The sequence below is a fragment of the Tenrec ecaudatus genome, chromosome 8, assembly GCF_050624435.1.
Source record: "Tenrec ecaudatus isolate mTenEca1 chromosome 8, mTenEca1.hap1, whole genome shotgun sequence".
Lineage (NCBI taxonomy): Eukaryota > Metazoa > Chordata > Mammalia > Afrosoricida > Tenrecidae > Tenrec > Tenrec ecaudatus.
In genome coordinates this window covers 159,145,948-159,171,839 of record NC_134537.1, presented here as the reverse complement: position 1 = coordinate 159,171,839, position 25,892 = coordinate 159,145,948, and the positions used below count along the sequence as shown (strand labels likewise).

The window sequence follows — 25,892 nt, the reverse complement described above, 5'->3', positions numbered from 1 at the left end:
TCATCACTTGCTAGCTGCACATTTCAGATATGTGAGGTTTCCTCTGTAAGATGACGTCCTTTATGTTGCTCTGTTGTGAATGTGTTGACACACTTTTTTCTTTATTTTTAATTTCCACATAAGTATTAAAACAGCACTTCCTCCAAGGTACCTGACGTGAGCCTCTATGCACTTACGTCTAGCACGGACCTCAGTGTCTAAGACCACCCCCCCCCCCGCCGCCCCCCATTATGTTTGTTGCTTCAGTCTCAGAGAACACAGCAGTGCCCTGCAGGGCTTGATAGGAAGACAATCCTTATTTCTGCATCTGCTGGGGAGCAACAACTAATGTTACAGAGTGAGTAATCAGTCTGGCATGTGAGTAATGGGTTCATGTGAGTGCGCACCACCAGGCCTGTGATCTCTGACATTCCCCTTGTACCTTCATGCTTCACGTGCTGACACCTGTGGGAGGCAGAGGGGTCCCATTGGACTTGGCCGGGCTAATTTCTTGTTAAAAAAAATCTCTCCTGATATGAAGTTTCTTCTTTAACATAAATGAGTATCATTGTTTTTGTTTTCTCTAGAAAATTCAGCCCAGTACAACCAGTAAGCAAAGAAACAAAGCCCCAAAGGACAGGGGAACTTTCAGCAAGTATTTCCATTCCTGCAGGGAATGAGAATCATCTTCCAGCAGTCGCACAATTAAATACCAGGAACATGGGGCGGGGGGGGGGTGTTTCCAAACACATTTCTATTTTTATTGAGAAGCCATGTAAATTTGGTAGCAACCCCACCGCCACCCCTACTTCCACCCCCAGGATTTAAAAGGAATCGATGGTCCAAGGAAGAAAACCAGTAGACTAGAACAAGAGTGATGTGAACTACTTGAAAACCCATGTCCAGTCAAATCTGAATGTTCCCTTTTTCATTCTCATCAAATCATTTGTGGCGTGTGTGTGTGTGAGTGAGTGTGTGTGAGTGCGTGTGTGTGCATGTGTGAGTGTGAGCATGTGCATGTGTGTGTGTGCATGTGTGAGCGAGTGTGTGTCTGTGTGAGTGTGTCCATGTGAAAGTGAGTGTGTGTGTGTGAGTGTGTCCATGTGAGAGTGAGTGTGTGTGTGTGAGTGAGTGTGTGTGCATGTGTGAGTGTGAGCATGTGCATGTGTGAGTGTGTGCACGTGTGAGCGAGTGTGTCTGTGTGAGTGTGTCCATGTGAAAGTGAGTGTGTGTGTGAGTGTGTGCATGTGTGTGTGTGTCTGTGTGAGTGTGTGAGTGAGTGTGTGTGTGTGAGTGAGTGTGTGTGTGAGTGTTTGCATGTGTGAGTGTGTGTGTGTGTGAGTGAGTGTGTATCTGTGTGAGTGTGTCCATGTGACAGTGATTGTGTGTGTGTGAGTGTGTGCATGTGTGAGTGTGTGTCTGTGTGAGTGAGTGTGTCCATGTGACAGTGAGTGTGTGTGAGTGAGTGTGTGTGTGTGAGTGAGTGTGTGTGTGTGAGTGAGTGTTTGCATGTGTGAGTGTGTGTGTGTGAGTGAGTGTGTATCTGTGTGAGTGTGTCCATGTGACAGTGATTGTGTGTGTGTGAGTGTGTGCCTGTGTGAGTGTGTGTCTGTGTGAGTGAGTGTGTCCATGTGACAGTGAGTGTGTGTGTGCGAGTATTTGCATGTGTGAGTGAGTGTGTGCATGTGTGAGTGTGTGCATGTGTGAATGAGTGTGTGCATGTGTGAGTGAGTGTGTGTCTGTGTGAGTGTGTCCATGTGAGAGTGAGTGTGTGTGGTGTGTGTGGGGGCTGTGAGTGTGAGAAAGCAAGCACGTGTGCGACAGTGAGTTTGGCTTCTTGGTTTCCTGAGGCAGAGATGTTTTGGAGAAATGAGAGCTTCCGAAAGGCAGAAAGAGGTCACTGACAGATTTCTTGCCTTGGGACAAAAAAGCAGAGAGTAATTCCAGATGGCCTCCTGGAGATGGCAGAGATATTCACTAATAATTATAAATTAAAGAGATAAATGTGGACCCTGCTAAATATCTTGGAAATATATTTCTTCAGTAACTATTGAGCGATGATCACTACAAATAAAATGATTCACACACACCTGAGTAAAACATACAAAGAAACACTGGAGAAAAATTAACTTTCTATCCCGAGTAACAGCAGAGAGAGACAATACTACAAAATTGAGGTTCAAGTGGAGATGAAAAATGAGGGCCTAAATGTATAGGGAATGGGAACATCTTGAAGAAGCCGGCAGGTCAAGCAAAGCGATTTAAAATGTCGTATCCTGTAAACCCAACGCGTCAGCATTTTCTGGGAGAAAGAGGGTACTAGAATAGCTGAGACTTTTTGTTTAAAACTAGCTCTGATGTATTCTGTGTGGTAAAATTCATAGGTCCTCACGGTCTCCTAGGAAATACTAACAATTGTTAAAAGGATTCGGTTCTTGTCTTTTTCCAAGAGAAGGAATTAGTCCAGTCAAACATGGAGGCCACAATGGAGAATTACAGGGAGGCAGGGCTCGGGTCTTTTTATTAGAGGATCCTACGTGGAGAGCTATGGCTGATAGGATCAAGAGCATTGGCTTCTTCCCTGGCACATGTATCCAGAGGCTTTTAGGAGTTCCCCAGGGGTATGAGGCTTTCTGGGAATTTCTGTTCAACATCCGTGCTCCATTAGATGACATAGGTACCAGGGATCCCATGGACTCTAGCTCATGCGACGGTACTGATACTCAGTCTCTGGGGCAATAGCTATAAAAATTAGCTTAAAGACTTCACTCAGAGAGAGAAGGCCTAACTCTCGAAGTTTCTTTGAGCACTCATCCCACTCAGTCATGCACCTGTCTCTGCCCAGTCACCAGGTTTTCTTTCCTGCCGCATGTCATCATTATGTACAGTGACCCCCACCCCCATTTTAAATGAGACAGCATCAGTATTGCCTGAGATGGAATTAAAAACAACCACCACCAGGTTTTCCAACATTATAGCCTCATCTTTCTACGAATGCATGGACAGAAGATTGAGCTGAAAAAAATATCCTACAGTGAGAAACATGTTTGATATAAGCTTTGAGTTGATTTGTTTCTGTTATACAATTCCTGGTCTTTAAAAATAACTAAAACACTGTTTGGGAAACTTCATTCAATTTCCACACATGCGTTTGCAAGCTGCATAACGAATAAGGAGGACCAAAGAAGAAAGGATGCTTTTTCTGTATGATTTTGGCTAAGCGTATTCAATATAACATAGATGGTTAGAAGAAGCGACACATCTAGGTTTGAAGAAGGCGAGCCACAATGCTCCTGAGAGGTGAGGGTGGTAAGACTTCACTTTCCATACTCAGGATATGCTACTAGGAAGGATCCGTTCTTTGAGAAGTCCCTCAACCTCATTACAACCAGAGTCTATTTCAGTTCAGCATCCCTGTGAGACAGAGTAAAACTGACCCGTAGGTTTTCCTGGGCTTTCATTTGTACAGCAGAAGCAGACTGCAAGATTCTTCCCCAGTGGAGCACCTGCTTATAATTAGCAGCCCAATGCCTAATCCACAGAGCTACAAGGGCAGGTGGAAAGAGTGTTATGTGAAAAGTATGCATTTCATCCTGAAGAAATTCAGCTAATTTACCCACTCCAAGTCAGAGAAAAGACATATTTACAATGTATACCAGCAAAGAGACAACCAAAAACAAAAACAAACCCCCCACAAAAAAAAACCCTTCAGAAATGACCAAAACAAAAAAATGTAAGCACTGATAATGTCAATTATGACACATGTCAACCTTAGAGGATTGGGTACAGCTGTCCCTATGGTTTTCTGAAGCTGTAACTTTTTACAGGAGTAGAAAGTCTGTGTTTCTCTCTTATGCAGACTTCATGGATTGCAGCCCAACGCATAACCTCTACGCCACCAGGGTTCCTAAGGAGACCAGCACAGTGCGGGATGGAGTGTCTGTGGGATCCTGCTTGAAAACAGCACATGGAGATTATATAATGTTGGCTTTTTTACACGTTAGAGAGTTCCTTATAGATGGTTTATATTAACTCAAGTTCTAGGATAATCACAGGACACAACTAATGACCATGAGCATGTAAACAGAACAGTAAGGCTCATTCAGTGCCAAGACAGCTTTGTTGACTCACCAGATGGCAGGCCTCGCTTTCCATCATGCACCATCGTGAACATGGAGAAGACCTTCAGAACCCTCTTCAATGAGCACATCACCTGCCTGCTTTTGAGCGATGCAGCAAATTAAACACGTTCTGCATGGATTGAGTTACGAAAAGGGCAACCTCAGAAGCGAGTCATGATTTCTGGTAAAGTTACTTGGAATGGCGATGCCTTTGCTTTTATGAAGCACCTGGCGCCTCTCAAATAAGTTTTATCGATTTACTTTGATCATCACGGTTATTTCTCCCTCTCACAAATTCAGAAAGGGAAGCACAGATTTAGCCTCCTGGCAATAAAACCACTACTTAGAAAATCGCTTAGGTAATTAAAAATGTCTCAATGTCACCTCTTGTTCCAGGAGAGTTAGTGAGCCAGAGGCAGAAGGTAGGGCAGGGCTGCCAGGAGTTTTTCCTTAAGGCAAGTTAATGAGTCTCCCAAGACTGGGATTTGGGTCAGACAGTTCGGAGGACTCACGCTCAGCATAGCAGATCTGCACTGCAATGGTTCTTTGAGGCTGGACTCCGAGCACTAGGATGAAGAGCGGCAGGTGTCCAGCAAATCCAAAGTCACAGTGATCCCACACACTGACAGTCAGGCTATGACTGCAGTTGAAGGAGGGAGGGGAGCTCTGGAATCTTATTAGCAGGCTGTAGGAAAAGCAATCAGGCTGTCTTCAAAACGCTTGACGAAAATAGAGGCCCAAATCTGCACACAAAAAGGGTAGACCTGCCTTAATTGTCTGCCTGCCGTGGAGGAGTCCGTTCTGATGCACAGAGACCCTGGAGAACAGAGGAGAGTTGGCCTGGTGGGTTCCTGAGGCTGTAAGTCTTTACAGGAATAGGAAATCTTCTCTCTCGCCAGCCATGGACTATCTTAGGTGATTTTGGTCATTAGCATCCAGAGGGAAGAGTTATCCTATTTGAGGAAACAAATGGTATTTTCTTCTCATGCCTATTATAATTGTAATTATATGTCTGATCAGATATTGCTATAACTGATAAATTATAAAGTAAATAAAAGCATGAAAAACGTGGCCCAATGTTAAGTGTCAAAAGAACCATAACTAACAATGACGTGGGATATTTGGGAAACAGTTATTTTTAAATACCTGCAACAATTATGTTAATAGATACCATAGAAAAGGCAAAACCAGGAGTGAAGGTGTAGGTAACTTCAGTATCCATGAAAATGAATGAACTAGGATATTTGAAATGACACAATTTCACATGAAGAATTTATATGGTAGATAAAAAGGAGACTAGACCTGAGAGAAGATGGGAACTTAAAGATAGTTCCAGAGAAACTAAACTGAAGCAGAACAAAATTGACTGAGAAACCACAAATGTGTGCCCAATATTGGTGACAAAATGAAATGATTTTATATACATTCAATGGAATCAAGAGAGAAACTAGGTTCCAAGTAACAGTCGAAGAAATAGAGCCTGAATGGTTGCAAAACTGAGACACCCAACTAGAGATCTGGGATACTCAGTTCCTAAGAGTTTGATTAACACAAAGAAAATTACAGTCAACCTGGGATTTATGCCGTAAATCACAAAAGATAAATACATCTTAAAACAGCCAGAAGTTAAAATAAGTGTGATAGCGATAGATGAATTATTATGCAAATAACGGTGACCGGAAGACCATGGTGTCTATCTTCAAAATTGCCTATGGTCTTTGGTGTCATTGAGTCGATTCTGACTCTGACTCATCAGTCCTACTGAGAACAGAAGATGACGTGGCTACTTTCTGTGCTGTGCTCATAGTTGTTGGTATGTTTGGGCCGCTGTGGCAGCCGCGGTGTCAATCATCTTGCTGCAAGTCTTCCTCTTTTTTGGGCTGATCCTGTACGAGGTTTGATGTCCTTTTCTGGGACTGGTCTGTCCTCACAATATGTCTGAATTATGTGAGAAAAACATTTCAGCATCCCTTTAAGAAACATTCCAGTTGTGCTTCTTCCAAGAGCATCTGTTTGTTCTCCTCTTCTGTCAGCCCATGCTTCTTTCAAAGTTGGTCCCCAACCCCATAATGCAATGCATTCATTCTCCTGTCATCTATATTATGCCTATACTCTGGCAAAAGGTATCATAAATTAAGAAAAAGAAAGGGCAGAACTTGCAGACAGGAAAAAAAAAAGCTGAAATATCTATGCCTAGTTGAATGAGCAGAAATTGTATCATACACAAATACAAAGATAGAGTTAACATCACCAATAGATGAGATAAAATATACCTTTTTTTTTCAATTGAATCATGGGCATATAAAAAACAAGGGAGAGCACAATGATTGACAAATAACCCCTCCCTGGGTGACAAACAGCAGAAAAGTGGGCAAAGGGAGACATCAGTCAATATAAGACATGAAAAATTAATGATTTATAAATTATCAAGGGTTTGTGAGATGTGGGGGGGCAGAGAGGGAGGGGAAAATGAAGAACTGATACCAAGGACTCAAGTAGAAAATGTTTTGAGAATGATGACAACAAATGTATAAATGTGCTTCACACACTGGATGGATGGATAACCATTGTGTGAGCCCCCAATAAAATGATTTTTAAAAATCCCCCAAAACTAAATGACAGAGAATGTAAACCATTTAGGGCAATTATAAAATGACTGTGAATATCATAAATAAATTTAAATTGACAGGCTAAAATTTCATATGAAATACAGAGATAATAACAAGCTGACTACAATAGGCTTATGAACTACACACTTCAAATATAAAGGGACAAGTAGAATTAAAACAAATGAATAAATGGATAGAATAAAAAGAGGTGATGTTAAGCAGTAAGGATAAAAATGGTATTGCCAAGAGACCGAAGATACTTTGATATAGACTCTTCTTAGATAGGCGCAACGGTTGCTGTCAAGTTGATGCTGATGGAAGGTCATCCCTATGTGTCAGAGGAAAACAGCCCCCGATAAGGTTTCCGATGTCTGATGCTTCAGAAATAGATTTCCAGGTGTTTCTTCCAAGGTGTCTCTAGGTGAACTCAAAGCTCCCACCTTCCAGTTGCCCCCTGAGCAAGCTGAGTGTTTGCATCACCCAGGGACTTCAGCAGAGATAAAGATGATAAAATAACAATGGCAAAACATGAGTTAACTGAATTCGTTACTGAAAATGAATCCACACTAGTCTGCATGCACATGCTCATGATAACTGATATTCAAACTATTGGGGGAAATAGTGAAAGAACACAGAGCAAACAAGGAGAATCCACAATAGTAGAAACATTTTACACAAATCTTTCAGTAATTGTTTGGACAAATTGAAAAAATGCATGCTAACTAGGAGGGAAATTAATATTTTAATTTTGCTAAAAGGTCCCCTTTGAGCAGCACGTGGACAATTGTACCAAGGGCACCTTACTGGATAGGGCATAACACCACGAGGCATGCCTTTGATTTATAAGCCAGTGCGACATCTGAAGGAACTGGGGCTCAGCGATGCAAATTGTATGCTCCAGTTTTCCTCAGGCACATGCTTGGAAAGTAAATTAGGCCTTCATTTCCAAAGACAAAAACCAAAACTTTTTATCATGAATTGGGCGAAAGCTTATAGAAGAGGTCAGTTTCCCACTCAACAATTCATACACGTTTTGTGACATGCCATTGATTGCAATCAGCACAATGCAATCACGTAGCCCTCTTCTCTCTTGTGGCTCTTGTTGCCATCCTTCCTTCTTTCCTAGCCCTTCTTAACTAAGTCTTTGGGTAAGTGTTGCCTTTGTGTTCTCAGATGTTAAATTCGGCTGAGGTGTGCGTACCTAATTAGAGATATTGTTCCCCTTATAGAACGATCGATTATTTGACTGAAGAGTGATACATGAGGGTGAGTTCATTTCTGGACCTAAAGGTGACCAGGGGTCATAGTCTCAGGAAGTAAACTTTTTGACTTCAAATCTTCTGAGGCTCCCTTTTGTGGGGAATGCGTCCCATGGTACTGTCCAGATGGGTCTGTGTCCCTGTGTGGCTGTGGCAAGGGAGCTGAAGCTGATGCTGCAGGGAAACTTGTTGGCTTCTCGCAGGTTCTCCATGAAACCGACACCACCCGAGATGGATGACTCTGAAAGCTAAACATTTTCTGGAAGTCTTTTCAGCCAAAGATAGCACCAAAAGCTAATGGCATCTGAGGGTATGAGGTAATGATTTGTAATGACAAGTTTGTCTGTCCATTTCAACATGCAGGCGGTTCACATCCATGAAGATACGTGCATAGGGCTTCTCTGTTCCGTCCCTGGGGCTGCAGATAAAATACTTTTAATTATATTATGCAATCATCCTAAAGAAAATAGATAGCTTTCAGCTGCAGAGTTTCCTTTCAATGACCTGATTAACATGCATCAAGGGAGACAGGACCCAGCTGTTCTTGTCATTATCTGATAAGCTAGTGCTAGTAATCTTTACTGATTTCAGAAATAATGGGAAATGAAAACAACAGGAAAAGAGCAATGTCTTAATAACTAAATATAAAGAGCTGATCTTATTAGCTGTGTCTGCTGAGTTTTTATCTACCTTTACCTTTTAAGGGGTATACTTTCTCACCTAAGTTTTGGCAGCCACACTGTGTGTCACTGGGGAAAATATATTAAGGTGGCAGATCTACCTCAGATCTCCCCAATTTTTTTTCTTAGAGCAATTGTTTTTGCGTTTCATTTGGCAAATCTGCTAGGGGAAAAAACCCTCTTTAACACACTAATGAGCAAAAATGTCCCTTGGAAGATTAAGAGCTAAAGTGCACCTGACCCAGGCCATATTCTTCTCAATGACTTCATATGTATTTAAAGTTGGACAATGCCCAAAGAAGATATCACACTTCTAAGTTATGGTGTTAGTGAGGAGAGTTACACTCTCACTTACCAGAACAAATGTGTCTGTCTTGGACAAATTACAGTCAAAATGTGATTCAGAAGCGAGGAGGGAAATAATTCAACTCATGTACCTTGAACGTGGTGTGCAGAGCGATCAGTTCCCGGAGAAGACATGATCCTTTAACCAGAGGTCAACCAAACAGACGAAAAGTTTTGATGAGAGGGTTTGACACAGTGGGTGCAAGAATGGCTTCAGACACAGCTATGGTTGTGAGGATGGTGTGGAGCCTGGCACATAATGTTGCCATTTTTAAGTTTTTAAATTGAGTTTAATTATCAGATTTTGTGACAAAAGTTGTCATCCTAATCCATCCTACCAGCTCCTGCTCACATCTATCCATCTTTTAAACTACTACCAAGCTGCTATTTCTAGAATAAGGGAATGGTCATGCCTTAACTCTGCTCTAACAGCTTCTAGTGCATTTCAAACCTACAATATAAATCCATAACATCATAGAACTTTAACAAACAGGAGTGGGGCAATATTTAATGGTTTGATAGAATAAATGTCACTAGCAGTTTCTGCAAAGAGACAAGAGATAAACATGTAAGCATCTCTAGTCTCTATAGTCTGTCACTGAATGTACACAAGAGAACCTACAAATACAATGTACACAAATTGATGTGGCACTTTTTCCAATAAAACTTTATTTAAAAACTAGACTGGAGGTCAAATTGGGTCCACCAGCTAGTTTGCTTCTAAACCTGCAAAATATCCCTATAATCCCATAGAGAGTGGAGTATTTAAGATGTTGGAGAATATATTTCCTCTTTCTTTAGACACCTCTTTGGCAGCTCGTTACATTGGGATAGTTTGTTTGTTGCTGTGATATTTGAAGATCTGCCACTGGTATTGGTATACAATGAGGGTCACCAGCTCTGAACAGGTTTACACAGTTTCTGCACTAAGAACAGACTAGGCAAAGGGAAGATGGAGTCCACATTTGAAAATATTATAAACAGCAGCAGAACGTTGTTGGATGCAGCCCACAAGGTGAGTCCCTAAGGTTCATGAGCACTTAAAATACAATTGGGGAAGAAATGCCTGTTCAAAGTAGCATTGATTTTAGTAAATGCGCGTGGAGCAAACCTTTAAGAACCTTCATTTGCAAGTGTGGAAAGAATTAAAAGGAGGAGAACCAGCTGCTAATACCTATTAGTAATTGGAATGCAGACTATGGGGAAGAATGAATCTAGGACAATTTGAAGTTGTCAGAAACTATATGGAATTTGACCTCAAGCTGCATACTGTACTAGAGTGTACTGGGCAGACATACTACACAGGACCACTGCTAAAAGACATGGGGGACCAAATGAAAGAGCTCTAGATGAAACTCCTGCAACCCTGCGAATCAAAAGAACACGAAAGGAGCCTAAGAGAAACCTGAACTACAAAGGAGAACCAACCAACAGTACTGAGTTCTGATTTCTCAGCAGAATACACACAGGCAAGAACACAACGGGATTACATATATAAAACTGAGGGGAAAAGAAAAGCTAACTAACATATCAAGAAGAATCTCTTGCAATATTTTCCTTCCAGTACGATAGTTAAAATAGGACACTTTTTAAAAATAAATTTGCTCCTGGGGAAGGAATCAAAATGAGAAGAAGTAAATGCAACCATGCATTCAGACTTGAAATGTGGGAAGAATGAATCTAGGAAAATTTGATGTATTCAAAAATTAAATGGAATTTGACGTACAGAAAGTTGGTGTAAATTAAAGCGATTTGTAAAAACCATACCCATCTTACTAGAAAGACTAAGGGGAGTTCTTAGGACAGAAAATTGGCACCAGGACAAAGGAATCTGATATTAACATACATACATACATACATACATAAAATACCACCCAGAAGTAAACCCAGATATATAATTATCCAAAGTAATAAAGCTAACTTACAAAACCAAAATAAGGAAACAGATATCAATTTGTAACCAAGAAATTACAAAGTAAAAAGAGGAGCTAGTGTAGTCACAGAAATTCCAAGTGGATAGGAAGTAAAATAAAATGTAAGGTAGAAATCACTGTATAAAGGTTAGAACGAAATAACTTCCAGGACAATCTTAAAGACAGTAAATAAACATCTACATAAAAATAGTAAAATCATGGAGATTTAATAAACAACAAAACAATGGAAATGTTAAAAGCGGCATAAAAAGCCATAAATACATTGAAGTCAGCACAGAACTGTGTGTGGAACAAAGAAAACACCAGCCCCCAAACAATAGTAACATCAACCCCTGTAATACACACAGAAAAATAACAGCAAAAAAATGGACACTTATCAATAATTACATTAAATAAAAATGGATCAAGTGAACCAATCAGGAGACAAAGATTACCAGAATGGATAAGATAACGGGACGCATTAATAGTCTCTCTACACGGGATGAGCCTTTGACACAAAGACGAAAGTAGACTAGAAAGCAAAGGATTTTATTTCTTTTTTTTAAATCATTTTATTGGGGGCTCGAACAACTCTTATCACAATACATGCATCCACCCATTGTGTCAAGCACATCTGTTGCCCTCATCATTCTCAAAACATTTTCTTCTACTCGAGCCCTCGTTAACAGCTCCTCATATTTTACCCCTTCCCCGTTCCCCGTCCCCTGCTCCCTCATAATTCACAAGTCATTATTGTGTTTTATACTGTCTGACGTCTCCCTTCACCCACCCTTCTGTTGTCCATCTCCCAGAGAGGAGGCCATATGTAGATTCTGAGGATTTGAATTCTAGGGGACAAAAAATGATGACGTTACTAATTAGGCCTATGATTTAACTCTAAAGCAGGCAGTTCAAAGCCACCTGGGTCTCCATCAGAGAAAGATGCGCTATCTCGCCCTGTAAAGATTTGCATTGTATAGGAACCTATATAAAGTCATTATGAGTCAGAATCAACTTATTGGCAGTGGGTTTTAAAATAGCAAACGAAAAATGAGACAGGGCTGTGTACTCCCTTAAAGAGTTACAGTCTCAGAAATACGCGGGGCAGTTCCATGCTGTCCTCCAGGGTCTCTGTGAGTCAGCATTAACTCAATGACCGTGAGTTTGTTTTATAGTAGTAACAGAATAAAATGTTTCTTGGTCCTAGAGCATCCTCAGAACTGTTCTTATCTTTGAGACCATAGTTGACCCACCACCCACTGTGCAGTCCATCTCGCCAAGAGCGTTCCTCATTTTTTGCTGCCGCTCGGCTTGACCAAGCATGCTGCCCTTTGCATGGACTGGTCTCTGCGGGGACATGTCCACAGTACACGAGAGGAAGTCTCACCTTCCATCCTTCTAAGCAGGACTCTGGTTGTACTTTTGTTTTTCCCTTTGACAGCTTCAGGTACTCTCATTATTCTTCACCGACGCCATAATTAACATGTGTCAATCCTTCTTCAATACTCCTTATTCAACGTCCATATTTCATATACACATGAGGGAAATGAGAAAAAAAAAGTACCTACGGCTTGGGTTAGGAACCTTAGTCCTCAAAGTAACATCCTTTCTTTTAACATTTTAACAAGGTATAAAAATCATCAATGTAAACATAGGAACAAATTTATGGACTTTAATGCAATATACTATCAAACATAACTGAAAACACATAAATAACAAATCAGATCACTGGAACCTCCTAAAAAAATAGGCCCTTACCTACATCAACAGTTTTCACCCCAAAAGTAAAAGCCCAAAAGATGATACTTTTTTGGCAATGTCATATTGGACTAGGTACTGATCTATAAAAGGTATAGAAAATGCCAACACTGCCACAAGAGAATAAGTAATTAACAATGGCCGCAGACGTGCACAGGATCTTCCCCAGTGAAGAAACGGAGGCTGTAAACACCTGAATGGAGGCTCACAATAGTTTTTTATTAGAGAGGTAAAAATGAAAATAACAATGAGATATTACCCAACCCCAGTTTTAATAGCAAATTTCACAAAAATACAATGTTGTGTCATTGGCCTTTGCCTACTTGAATCTGAAGACGTCTCTGACTAGCAGCAGACGGTGGACTTGAATTGGACTGGGCTGTGCTGTCTCATTCATAAAAAATGACTTCTTGATATACAGTTCTTTCTACTACGTGCATGGCTGCCACTGCTTTTGTTTCTCAAGGCAAACTAGCCTAGCACACCTGCTGGAGACATTGAAAGTCTCATGCACACCTGGGGGACTGAGAACCACTCAACCGCTGTGGAAAGTGGGATGTCTTTGCTCTAAAAGCTGGAGTAGAAGTCTCACGTGACCTAGCAATCCCTCTCTTTCCTATGTATCCTAGAGCATATTGGCCACAGCATGAATAGATACATGCGCAGCCCTATTCATCCAAGTACTCTTCGCAACAGGAAAAAAAAATGCAGCCACTAATTCCTAGTCAATGGCAGAATTGACAAATCAACTTTGATACATACATGCAAGGGAACCAAACACACAAGGTGAAACAATAGACAGGAATCTGTGAAACATCCCATCATATGGATTAGTCCATCACAAAAGGACAAATATTGCATGAGGTCAGTATTATAAAATGTCAAGGGAAGGTTGTACACCAAAAGAATCATTAGTTGAGGGCAAAGGGCAGGCTGAAAGAAGGGGGCTTAGCTAGTTAGAGGCTGTAAAAGTATCAGCTTGGGAGAAGGGGAAGGAGATATGCACTAAGAGAAAGGTTGGCAATCAAGGATGAAGGCAGGGGAAGCTGCTGGGAAAGTTGTAGGGTTAGAAGGCAATAGAGCCAATGATTCTGACCCCCTGCATGTTCATTGCTTCTTATCCTTTTACAAAGCCATTTTTATAAATGGCTAAGTTAAACATATGATCAGATGCATTTATTAAAATCTTCCCAGATGAGTTGGTTAAGCTGAGTTCTCTAGAGAAGAAAAATCAGTAGCATGTATATAGAGAAGATTATAACAAGAAATAAATTTATATCAAGAAAGCAACCCACACTGCTGCCGACCACATGAACTTAGTCCAACTTAAATCTGTTGGACACACATAGTGGCGGATTTTATGTCAATTGGCACATGTGTGAAAGTGCAGGGGTGAAGTCTAGCCTGTCATTCAGGTCACAGTCTGATGATGCCTCCTGGGAGAGTGTGGCCTTTTAGAAGAGAGACCCCAGGCAATTCTCCCTCTGACCCTTGGCCTTCACCCTTGCTGGGATGCATTGTCTGCCTCCAGGGGTGGCTCCATGTTGGGGGCTTACCCCAGGACCCAGCCTCGGAGTTTTCAGCATCCTGACATGTGCCCTCTGCTCTTGGATCCACAAAACTGCACGCACCTGCCTGTGGTCTTCCTGCATGCTGCTTCATCATTCTGTGCCATTGGCCTTTGCCTACTTGCGTCTTAAGAGGGCTCTGGCCAGCACCAGACCCTTGGCTTTAAGTTGGATGGGGCTGGGATGCTTTCTTGATATGAGATTACTTCTCCATAGAAAGTTCTTTCTTAATTAATTATACATGAGTGTCACTGGTTTTGGTTCTCTCGAGAATCCAGTCTAACACACATGCTAATTTGTTAAGTTGGAGGTCTTTCCTGACTTGTTTGGTTGCTGATGTTGGAAACCCAGGAATTCGGAAAATGACATTCAGAGGCAGAAGGGTGAAGCTGGAAAAATCACAGCTGGGAGATGCAGAGAGAGAGAGAGATTGGCAATCAGATGTTGTAGCCAGTAGTTACCATGACAGGCAAGCTAAGTCTCTGGCAGCCAGCCAATATGCCAAGAGACCAGAAGCAGGATCCAAGACCTTGGGAAGGAGAGGAAGTGGAGAAGAGTTCTTTGATGTGCCTCTTTGGAGGCTGTTAAATAGGTCAGCCCTCCAAAGAGATCATCACACTGTGCCCTTAGTGAGGTGCTGCATTGCTACGCAAAGCAGCCTGGAATTGTAGATCAGATGCTAGCTCCAAACTGCCAGGGACCCTGGCCAAGCCAAGTTGGCACCCAACCCAGCCATCACAAGTAGGTTTAATTTTTTTTATGCAAAAAAATACCTTGTTCTAATTCTATGTATTTGTTCGGTGATGTCGTAAGGTGCCTTCAAGTCAGTTCTTAGTCATATGTGCAACACAAGGAAACACTATCTGCTCCTGCAGCAGCCTCACAGTTGTCATCTTTGTGTCCATTGTGCCCACAGTGCTTCAGTTCTTGCTTTTGCCCGACCTTGTATTTTACAAAGCAGGATGCATCTTTTCACGAACTCGTCTTTCCTGATAACATCGCTAAAGTACTTGCCATCCTTGCATTCTGCCCGTGTGTCCTTCTAGACAGATTTATTTGTTCTTTTGACAGTCTATGATACTTTCAATAATTTTAACCAGGCCTGTAATTTGAATGTATCCATCCTTCTTTGCTATTCAGTGCCCAAATTTCGCCTGCATATAAGGTGTTTGAAAAACCACCGCTTGGGCTAGGCTTACCTTAGTCTTCAGGGTGACATCCTTGCTGTTCAATACATAGTTGCTCAGTGAAATGCATCATGTTTTAAAAAAGTGTGCAGTATAATTCTCACGCAGAGCCATTGAGTCAATACTGACTCATAGTGACTATAGGACAGGCTAGAACTGCCGCATGGGACTAGAAAGCCCTTTCTTCCTCAGAGTGGCTGGTGGTTTCGAACTGCTGAGGTTTCAGGTCGCAGCCCAGCATGTAACCATGACATCACCAGGGTCCCGAGCACTGAACCCAGACCAGGACAGCATGCAAAACACAGATGCACAACCTACCTCACCAGCATGCTGACCCTATCCCAGAAAGCCCCCTGTGGCTGTCGCCTTGTCTTTGTTCCCCCTCTCTGCCTCTTTCTTCCTCCCCCATCAATCTTCCCAGCATCCTGTCTGTGGTCTTCAAAGTCTGCTTCTTTGGGTTCGGACAGAATATTTGCTAGTTTATTTTTAAAATAATAGTGGTGTCATGCAGCGTCGATCTTTAGGAGATTGACTAACGCTGAGCAGTATACTGTCTTAAACATGCATCTATGTCTGGAGGTGGTTGACAGTTTCATTATTGTCTTTCAGAAATGCGTAACATTCTGTTGTATATACGGACCAGACTTTATGTATCCAATTTTCAACACCCAGGCTTTTTTGGTTGTTTCATTTGATTTCTTGAGTGCTACTTCCGACTGTGGATCCAAGCAACATGAAAGTCTTGGCAAACTCTATCTTGGTTGTGCTTACCATTGCATCTATTGGGACAGTTGTGGGGATTTTGGTTTCTTTACATTGCTTTGTCATCCATATTGAGGGCTGTAGACTTTGATTTTGCCAGTAAGTATATCAAGCCCTCTGCACTGATAGCAGGTGTAGCAAAAGTTGTTAATGAACGTACCTCCAATCTTTAAGCCAAATTCTTCTTCATATAGTCTGGCTGCTCATTTGTTTGCTCAGCAAACAGAAAGAATAAATAAATTTAAAAGACACAACACTGATACTGAGCTTCCCTAATTGTAAACTATGCAGTATTCCTTTGCTCTGCTCAAAGGATTACCCCGAAGAAAAAAAATCAATTTTTGAGTGAAATATTAATATAAACTGTTTTAATAATTTTATATTGTAGATATCTACTTTGTTATTGTTAATGACCTTGGATTCAGGTCTTAGATTTTAAATGGTTACTATTAGTTGCAAATACCTCAGCTTCCATGTCCTTTTCACCAAATGAGTGCCGTCATTTTCTTCTATTATTGCTTACCTAGTTCTATGTCTATAGGGCAGTAATTGTGTAATAAAAATCCTTCCATTTTTAACACTCTCATGCTCATTTCCTATTCAATTTTCTTTCATATAAAAATTTTGACTCTTTATTTAAATTCACTTCCTAAGATCTACTCTGTCTGTCAAAATAGAAATTTAAAGTATTCATTGAGAGAGAGGGAAAGTGGGTGAGATTCCTGAAGCTTTATTCCAGTATGTGGTTTTTCAGTTTGGCTTCTGCTTCATAAATGCAGCTTGCTTGGAAGAAAGTTCAGGGAAACTAGAGCTGTACTTGAGATAACAGATGTCACTTGAATCTTTGTATCATCATCACTTGGTCCTATTGCAGAGGGTGGTTTTGAAAATCAAATTCCTGCTTGCTCAAGTTTGAGAAGATGGAAGTGTGATCTGAATGCAGTTTCAAGAACCATAGTTATGTTATAGGGCTAAGTATTTTTCTGCTAGTTCCAAGTTTGGCAGACCAGCGACTCTACATGAAAAAAATCGAGGCTCTCAGCCCCTGTATAAATTCCAGCCTCTGAAACCCAAGAGATAGTCACTGTCAGTTGAATTTGAGTTGCTTGTGGGTTGGGTTGGCATAGACATGAATTACTGATATGTGTAAAGCCAATCTTTGCACTCTCTGACCCGGCACAATTTCTGTTTTATACTGGAAGATTCCTTTGACGTAAACATCATGGTGGGAATTTTAAGCCATACCTTGGAGGAGAACATTTCTGAATCAACCAAGGCACCCTGCTGACACAGGGTTACCTGGGGGGTGGCTGCTGACCACACGGTCAGTCCTTAGAAAGGGGTAGCTTCTCTTTCACTGTGATGATGCTTTCTACTCCTGTATGAGTTACAGGAGTCTTAGGAATGCACACGGGGCATGCTCCCCTGTCCTGTAGTGTCTCGATGCGTCAGAATCAATTCAATGGCAGTAGTTTGCTGTTTTGATATGATGTCTTTATTATAACATGTCAAATAAAGTCATTCAACTATATTTGACTAACAAGAGAGACAGTCAGCTTACTTTGAAGATACTAGACTGGAGTAAACTTTAAAACGTCTGAACCTCACAACCAACCTTCATCTAACCCAATTCAACAATCCTCAAAGGGACCCTTCGCCCCTCTTAAGTTACTAAATGTGGGGTTCAAGAGAATAGACACAGAGTTCAGGAGAAAGGGAGGGGAAGCAAGAGAGTAAAGAAAGTAGAAAGGGGCGGGGGGAGAAGATAGAGAAAGGAAGGAAGGAAGGTAGGGTGGGGGGTAAAGACTGCACTGGTCCATAAGACTCAGGCTGGACAGGGTTCCAGAGCAGATTGCCTCAACTTCCTTTGATGGAGCCACTGGAGGATTTCATCTGTGAGGAGCTTTTGGATGAGGAGTTTAGCACAATAGCCACTGGGACACCAGCACTCTACTAAAGCCAGCTGAATTACACAGGTGAAATAGTTGTGGCATACAATAACCATCAATAGGAAGAGTTCTTTCAGTTCAATTATGCATTCTATAATCATACATCCTGACTAGGAATAGACAATACTTTATTTCTGACTTGTTTTTGGTAACCCTTAGCAAGCTTTTTAAAATCTACCAATACCAACATTGTCTTCAAAAAGTTACCTTGGGTAACTGCTTGTTTATTTGTAGTCACTTGACAGTTAAAATTATTTTGCGTGTGAATCTTTCTTTGTGTTACTGGAAGAGAAAACAGGATCTAGCTCAGTGGTTCTCATCCTTCCCAATGCTGCGACCCTTTCATACAGTTCCTCATGTTGTGATGAGCCCCCAACCATAAAATTCTTTTCATTGCTACTTCATGACTACAATTTTGCTACTGTTATGAATCGGGTGACCCCTGTGAAAGGGTCACTGACCCCCCCAAAGGGGTCACACCCCACAGGTTAAGAACTGCCCATACAGCTGATCAGCAGTGGCCGGAGGCATATTGCCTGTGCCCGGACAGAAAGATCACATCCTAGTGTCATTCTGAAGGGCAGCTGTGGGATGGAAGGACAGTGAGCCGGGAAGGAGGTGACAGAGGGTAGGAGTTAAAGTCCACTTTACTGAAGAAATCCCCAAGCTTCCTTCAGGTCACATCTCCTGGCAGAGGGCATATATATATATATAGGCATGGCTCAGTCAATATGATCTTTTAAAATAATAAAAAGAGCTGTTTTATTGCTGCTGCTAACTTGTTGATTCTTATCCATTTAATAAAAGTTGTTGCTAGTCAAATTCTGTTGGTGGCTTTTGAGACAACAAAAGATATGATCTTGAGCAGGTGGATGTTTAAAGAAAATCTTTGGAAACAGTCAACACTGTTTATTTTGATAGTTTGCCTGTTTTATAAATACCTTTGGCATATGTAACTTATTGTGATATCAATTAATTGTCATTAAAATTTATATTTCTAAGCAATAAAAATAGCTGACTATAAATTATATTTGATGAGAATACTTTTTTTAACGAGAATACTTTGATACAATTTTCTCCTAGGAATTTCTATTAAAAACTGGATCCCTATGAAATTAACATGCAACTATATTCCCTAGAAGGCAGATGGAAAATGTTCTCCTCTAAAGTTCTTGGAAGAAGTGATTGCTAATGCAGAAGTTTTCAACATTCTTTAAAAACTATGTAATTATGAGGTAATTTAATTTTCTGCAGGGATATTCTTTGAATGATATGTAGGTAATGATAAAGTCATGAGGTTGTAATCACAGTAACTACTAATTGGTCTTTATCTTCTGGGGTGCATTGTGCCAGTTAATTCACTTTTCTGTTACACGAGTTCCTTAGAACAACCCTGAAAACGATCTTCATCTTATGGGAGATGCACTATGTTTGGTTCTTGCAGGGGACCGTGTCCCTTGAGCTCACGTTCTTCCTTGTCTTCCCAGCTGGCCGGCTTCAGGCCTTTCACCTGTTCTTCCAAACTGCTCACATACGTTCATCACATACTCCTGGTTCAGCTGTTTGTTGGTTCGTTACTTAGAAATGAAAGTCCCCAATTGTCCTTCATGGGCCATTAAGGAAATACACCTACATGTGGTACTCCATAATGAGCTCTATTATTATAATTGATGCCGTTTCCATGGCTGATGCCAAGTCTCATCTAAAAAGAGGGAGCTCTCAATGTTTCATTCATGTGAAAAACTTTGGATCAACCAAACTGTATGATTGACTATGTCCACTTACCTCCAGAGTTGCCTAATCTGTGATTATTCTATCATTGTATCTGGTATTGACTAAGAATCTTTGAGCTATATCTGTTAGGTAAAATAATAAAAGACATAAACTAGATCTTTGGTTTCAGGGGAAAACTAATTTTCTGTGGCTGATACAATTGAAGAATTCAACTATGTTAGAAAGTCATACATTCAAAGATACATTTAAACTGGTTTACCACTATATTCAGATATGTTTGTGTGTGTGTGTGTAAATCTGGCTGATTGGGCCAACTGAGTCTTCTTCAGGAAAATTATAAAGTTGACTCAGAAAGCTTTCTGGGTCTAAGGAAGGGGGAAAGAAAATCAAGTGCACAGATAATTGTGCTCTATCTTTTAAAATGTAGCTATTGGAGAATAAAACCTCACTGCTGGCTCATACCAACCATCTAAGGCAAGGTAGAACTGCCCTTTTGAGTTTCTGAGGCTGTAACTCTTTAGCCATTGGAGAAGGATGGGGCTCCCTGCCCCATCAAACATTTACAGTCTTGGAAAGTCACAACGATTGTTCCACCCTGTCCTACAGATTCGCTGAATCAACATTGATTCTATGGCACTGAGTTTGCTTTTGGTATTGCCAATATTGACTCATGTTTGAATGTAAAACAATGTATATAAGTAATGAAGAGTTCAATATTTCAAGTGTTGACATATTAGAATTAATTAAATTCATTTTTGTTTTAATTGATTCCATTATGTTGAATAGTCAGTAATATTAAAGTGGAAATTTTATTATCTAGATTGGAAAGATAAATATCATTAGTTGACTAAATATAATTACAAGGTCGCCCTTCATTTTACAAAAGTTTACTTATATTTCTCATTCTGAATAATGCATGTGATCATTTCATTTTGTGGAAGAATAAATTAGCTCCTTCAAAATATTTGTATTTACAGTCTGGTATGACTGGGAGTCTGTGTTGACACTATTATTTTATCTCTATTAAAATAATATACTTTAATATATACTAGATTCTCTCAGCACTTGTTTTAATTGAAGATAATTTTATAATAATCTGCTAAGAAAATATGAGCATTATAGTTAAGTAATTAAATATATAAAACCCTGAGTAAGTATAGTAACTCTTATTAAAGATAAAAATTTTACTCACATTTGAATTAAATTTTTCTAAATAAATTTCTTTAAATATTTTGCATAAATACATTTACCCAAAATAAGGAAACCATAGATTTCTTCATAAACATGCATTTTTTTTCAAGAACTAAAAGAAGATAGTGTGTATGAGGGGACCAGCACCTGCATGTCATTGGTGGTGGTGGGGTGGTGGGCAGTTGCACATTAAAGTCAGCACAGACTTACTTGTACTTACTCTGCGGTGAGACTCATTTGCCATTGTTGACTACAGATTAGTAAGTAAACAGAAATTTGTAAGTGCTTACCTTGCTGACTGGGTACTCTGTCCTGTAAATTTGAAAAGAAGCTTGAATTCTGAGGAAAGTTGCTGTGGGTTAGAGACAGAGATACAAGCCACCAGAAGTAGAGCCTTTGATGTGATGGAAAAATGTCAAATTAGTTACTGCAGAGTAATAAGTGATGACAAAAAAACCCGTACTTACATTGCTCAGCGGATAATTCAACACTGGATGCCAAGATAGGTCTGAGCAGCTTTCTAGTAACTTAGACTCTGGGTCCCTCTCATTGAATTATAAGGTGGAATAAGTCTAGGGCATGCACTATTTTGTTTGGCTTGCCAAAAATATAAATAAAGCTTTGATGTCTAAAGTGATATATCTGGCTTATCACTGTTGTTGAGTTAATTCTGACTCATAACAATGCTATAGAAAAATGTACAACTGCACCTGTGGGTTCTGGAGACTGTAACTCTTTTTGAGAGTAGAAAACTCCATCCTTCTCCTTTGGAACAGTTTATGGTTTTGAACAGCTGAACTTTCTGTTAGAAGTATGATGCACACCTCACGACACCACCAGATCTCCTAGAATGGGACATAGAGCATAAGAAGTACTTGATCTTGATTATGGAATTTGTGGATTCAATTATGTCTTTTAATCTAACCATTTTCTGGTCATCCACAGAGAAATTGAGAGTCAACTTGAATTGTCCTTGTATCTATCAATCACACAAATGTTTAATTTTTTAATGTTGATATGTTCAAATTGATATCTAAGTTATAATTACTGATTAGTAATGCCATCTTACTTTTAATAGAACTACCCAGGTAATGGCTTTAACAAATAGAATTATATTCTCTCATAATTTAGGAAGCTAAAAGTCAAAGAAGGTTTTTTCTTGCTAGTTCTGGGAACAGTCCTTGTCACTATCAACTGCAGGTCTAAGAATTTCTAAAGACAGGGACCCCAGGTCCAAAGGATATAGTCTGCTCCTGGCTCTTCTTCTTTGGGTATAGAAGGACCTTCCATCTCTGCTTGCTTCTCTCCTGTCAGCTTCTGTAAGCTTGTAAGCTAAAGCACCATGCAGGTCATGCCCTAGGAACCCATCTCTTGCCATTGATCAGCACTGTGATCTGAACAAGGATGTTGTCCCACATCTTCATTCCTATAAAACTCAATGGCTAATCACACCAGATCACATCATGGGGTAACCAATGTTATATACCTGCTGAATCACTAATATGACTGAGCCAAATCAGTATTATATTTTAAAATTACTTTTATTGGGGGCTCTTACATCTCTTATCACAATCCATACATTTTTCCAATGTGTCAAGCACGTTTGCACATATGCCGGCATCATCATTTTCAAAGCATTCTCTTCCCACTTGAGCCCCTGATATCAGCTCCCTATTTCTTCCCCCTCCCTCCCCTGCCTGCCTTCCCTCATAAACCCTTGATAAATTATAGATTATTTTTTCCACATCTTACATCATCCTCCACCCACTTTTCCATTATTTGTCCCGCTGGGAGGGGGGTTCTATGTGGATCCTTGTGATCAAGTCCCCCTTTCTCCTCTCACCCTCCCCTAATCCTCCTAATCCTCTACTCTTCTTGTTGGCCCTGAGGGGTTTATCTATCCTGGATTCCCTGTGTTGCAGGCTCTTATCTGTAGCAGTGTGCATGCTCTAGTCTAATTCAATTTGAAAGATAGAATTGAGGTCATGATAGTGGGGTGAAGGAAGCACCAAGGAGCTAGAGGAAAGTTGTGTGTTTCATTGGTGCTATACTGCACTCTGACTGACTCATCTTTTCCCTGTGACCCCTCTGTGAGGTGATGTCCAATTGTCTACAGATGGGCATTGGGTCTCTACTCCTCGCACCCCCCCATTCACCTTGGGCATGGATTTATTCTGGGTCTTAGATGCCTGATACCTGATCCCATCAGCACTTCATGATCACACAGGCTGGTGGGCTTCTTCTATGTGGGCCTTGTTGCGTTTGAGCTAGATGGATGTTTGCTTATCTTCAAGCCTTTAAGACTCCAGATGCTATATCTTTTGATTGCTAGGCACCATCAGCTTTCTTCACCACATTTGCTTATACGCACATTTTACTTCAGCAGTCCTGGGTTGGTTTCCCACCACCATCTCCCTTCTTTTCTCCCACCTCCTCTTCTCTCATGCACTCCAGGAACCATTGGTCCATTCTTTTCATCTCCAATTATTTATCCCGTCTATTTTATCTAGATAGATATGCAGATACATTAATAAGTATCTGCTGATACAAAACCAGATAAAGCCAAATAAAACAATAAAGGAAGTCAAAACAACAAAACATTAACAACAGCATAAAGCAGAACAAAATAAGAATAACAAAAGGAAAGCCACTGACAAAAATGGAAACGCCTATAAATAGTTCAAGGTCTGTTTGTTGGCCTTTACAAGTGTTTTCCAGTGGGGTGCCACCTTCTTTGTCAGGTCTATTTTTGGTATTCCCCAGGGATTTCACCACTCTGCTCCCCCTGCTGTTCTGCTGCATACCCTCCGTTTCTTGCCCCAGCGTGATGCAGGAAGACCGCGCACTATTCCTGCACCGTGTCTCCAGTGTTGTCACCCACAACACCATGGTTCAGTGTGGGATGCCATGTCCCATGGTTGGGCCAGCCCTATGGTCCTTCCTGAGCATTGTCTTCTCCAAGCATGAAAATCAGTTCTATTTTTATAGGAAACAATTCAGTCTATGACAAGGAATAATGAACCTGTTAGACATTCAGGAATAGTGCCAAACAATAAGAAAAATGTAAATCATAAATGTACACCATATTAAATTCTTTGACATTAATACCGAAATATGCAGTAAGATACAGAATTATTAAACAAGTAAGTAACCTGATCAAGGCAGGTAATGAGGGGAAAGCTAGAAAATTCAGAATGATATCAACAATGTTCATGTGGGAAACTCTGTGGATGTTCATGGCATTTATCAGTACATGAAATGATGATACAGGAAAGGTTTGAGAAAAACTAATGAATAAAATCTTGAAAACTAAAATTTGAAATCCCAATGAGATATCAGCATGAAATCAAGGACTTTCTTCTCTGAAACTCTGAGAGTATGGAAGAGAGATGCGCAATAAATCAGTAAGTTGATGAAGCAGATGACTGAACCTTTCCAAATAGCAAAATTGCCAGAATAGAGTAAAAGAGAGAATAGCTAAGGATTTTTTCCCTGAAGAATGCCTGGTTTTAGATATCAAGTACATTGAAAATGAGAATGGCAATTGATAACAAAATAACAATATTAACCCAATCCCCTCTCTCTTACCCCCTCAAACAACAAAAATAAACAGGTAGCAACAAAACTCAGAAAACTCTCATAATGCTGAGTGAGGCAGGATGCCAGAGGACTTCCTTTATAACGTGGATCTAGTCAGTGGTAGCAGTCCTCCCTCCTCCTATAATAACTAGGCAGGGGGGGGGGGAGCTAGAAATATTTCAGAAAGTATGGTTAAAAGATAACCCAAAGAAATGGAAGTAATAGAGGCTTTATACATTTTAGTGCAGGTAGAAATGAGGCCCATAGGTCAATGATTTTCTTCCGTGGGTAAATTTGCTGCTTGTAGGCGTTTATAAGATTTGGGTTTGCCTTCATACTGCCTGTCTCTTCCAGGGAAGGGAAGCCTGGTGGAACAGGGATTACCCATAGGGCTGTGATGTACAAAGTCCTCAGTTCAAAAACACCAGCTGATGATGGGTCTTTCTACCCTTGTAAAAAGTTACTGTCTCGCAAACTCAGAGGGGGCAGTTCTACCCTGCCCTATAAGGGCATGATGTCAGCATTGAGGTTGAAAAAAATAACTTATTATTGTTCAATATTCATTTATGTTATCTTCTCAGTAAATTAAAAATAGAATAGAATTTAGATTGATAGACTAAGCAAATAAAAATTTTAAATGAAAAGGGTGAAAAAACAGCACAAATCTTTTATTTAATCATGAAATCACATACACTTTTCTTCACTGAGTTTGAATAATACCAGGGTGTTAACTATTTTTCCATTTAGTTAATAGTATACTAGAAATTTTACTTAGTGTAAAAAAAGACCAGGGAAAAATATAAATTTGGAGCCAAGGGAAAAACTATTATTTTTTCATAATTTAAATGATTGTATATTTTAGATATAAAAATTCTACAAATATCATTAATGAGTAAATTTGGCAAACTAATCAGACATAAATCATAAAAATAAATTCTATTTTAAAAATACATTTCTAACCTCTAATACAAAAGTAAAAAATGTAAAAATACTCCACTATTTATAGTAGTACACCAAAATATAAAATACCTAAGAACTAATATAGTACAGGTATTATTAAAAAAAAAACTACAGGACTTTGTTGTCAGATATCAAAGGAGGTTTAAAATGTAAAGCATATGCCATCTTCAATGGTCTGTGTTTTATCGTAATCCTAACTGCAATGGCTGAAGTTACTCAGGTTGATCTTTGTAGAAATTGAAAACCTGGTCGTATCAGGAGCCACTCAAAGTTTTAGAAAAAGTAGAAATCCTGAAAA

At 40.1% G+C, this 25,892-nt stretch overlaps 1 long non-coding RNA gene across 8 annotated transcripts in view; it reads left to right on the top strand.

Annotated features, from left to right (window-relative positions):
• The window catches only part of LOC142455321 (uncharacterized), a 151,512-nt gene that overhangs the window by 73,642 nt on the left and 51,978 nt on the right, over positions 1–25,892 (top strand). For 2 of the 8 annotated variants that reach the window (XR_012785772.1, XR_012785771.1), the window contains one exon: positions 19,214–21,665. The exons of 2 other annotated variants lie outside the window; for them this stretch is intronic. This is a non-coding gene — a long non-coding RNA (uncharacterized LOC142455321). Of the gene's footprint in view, positions 1–3,838; positions 5,155–19,213; positions 21,668–25,892 lie in introns of those variants that run through there. 4 more of the 8 variants (XR_012785767.1, XR_012785765.1, XR_012785773.1 and 1 more) reach the window with 3 other exon arrangements.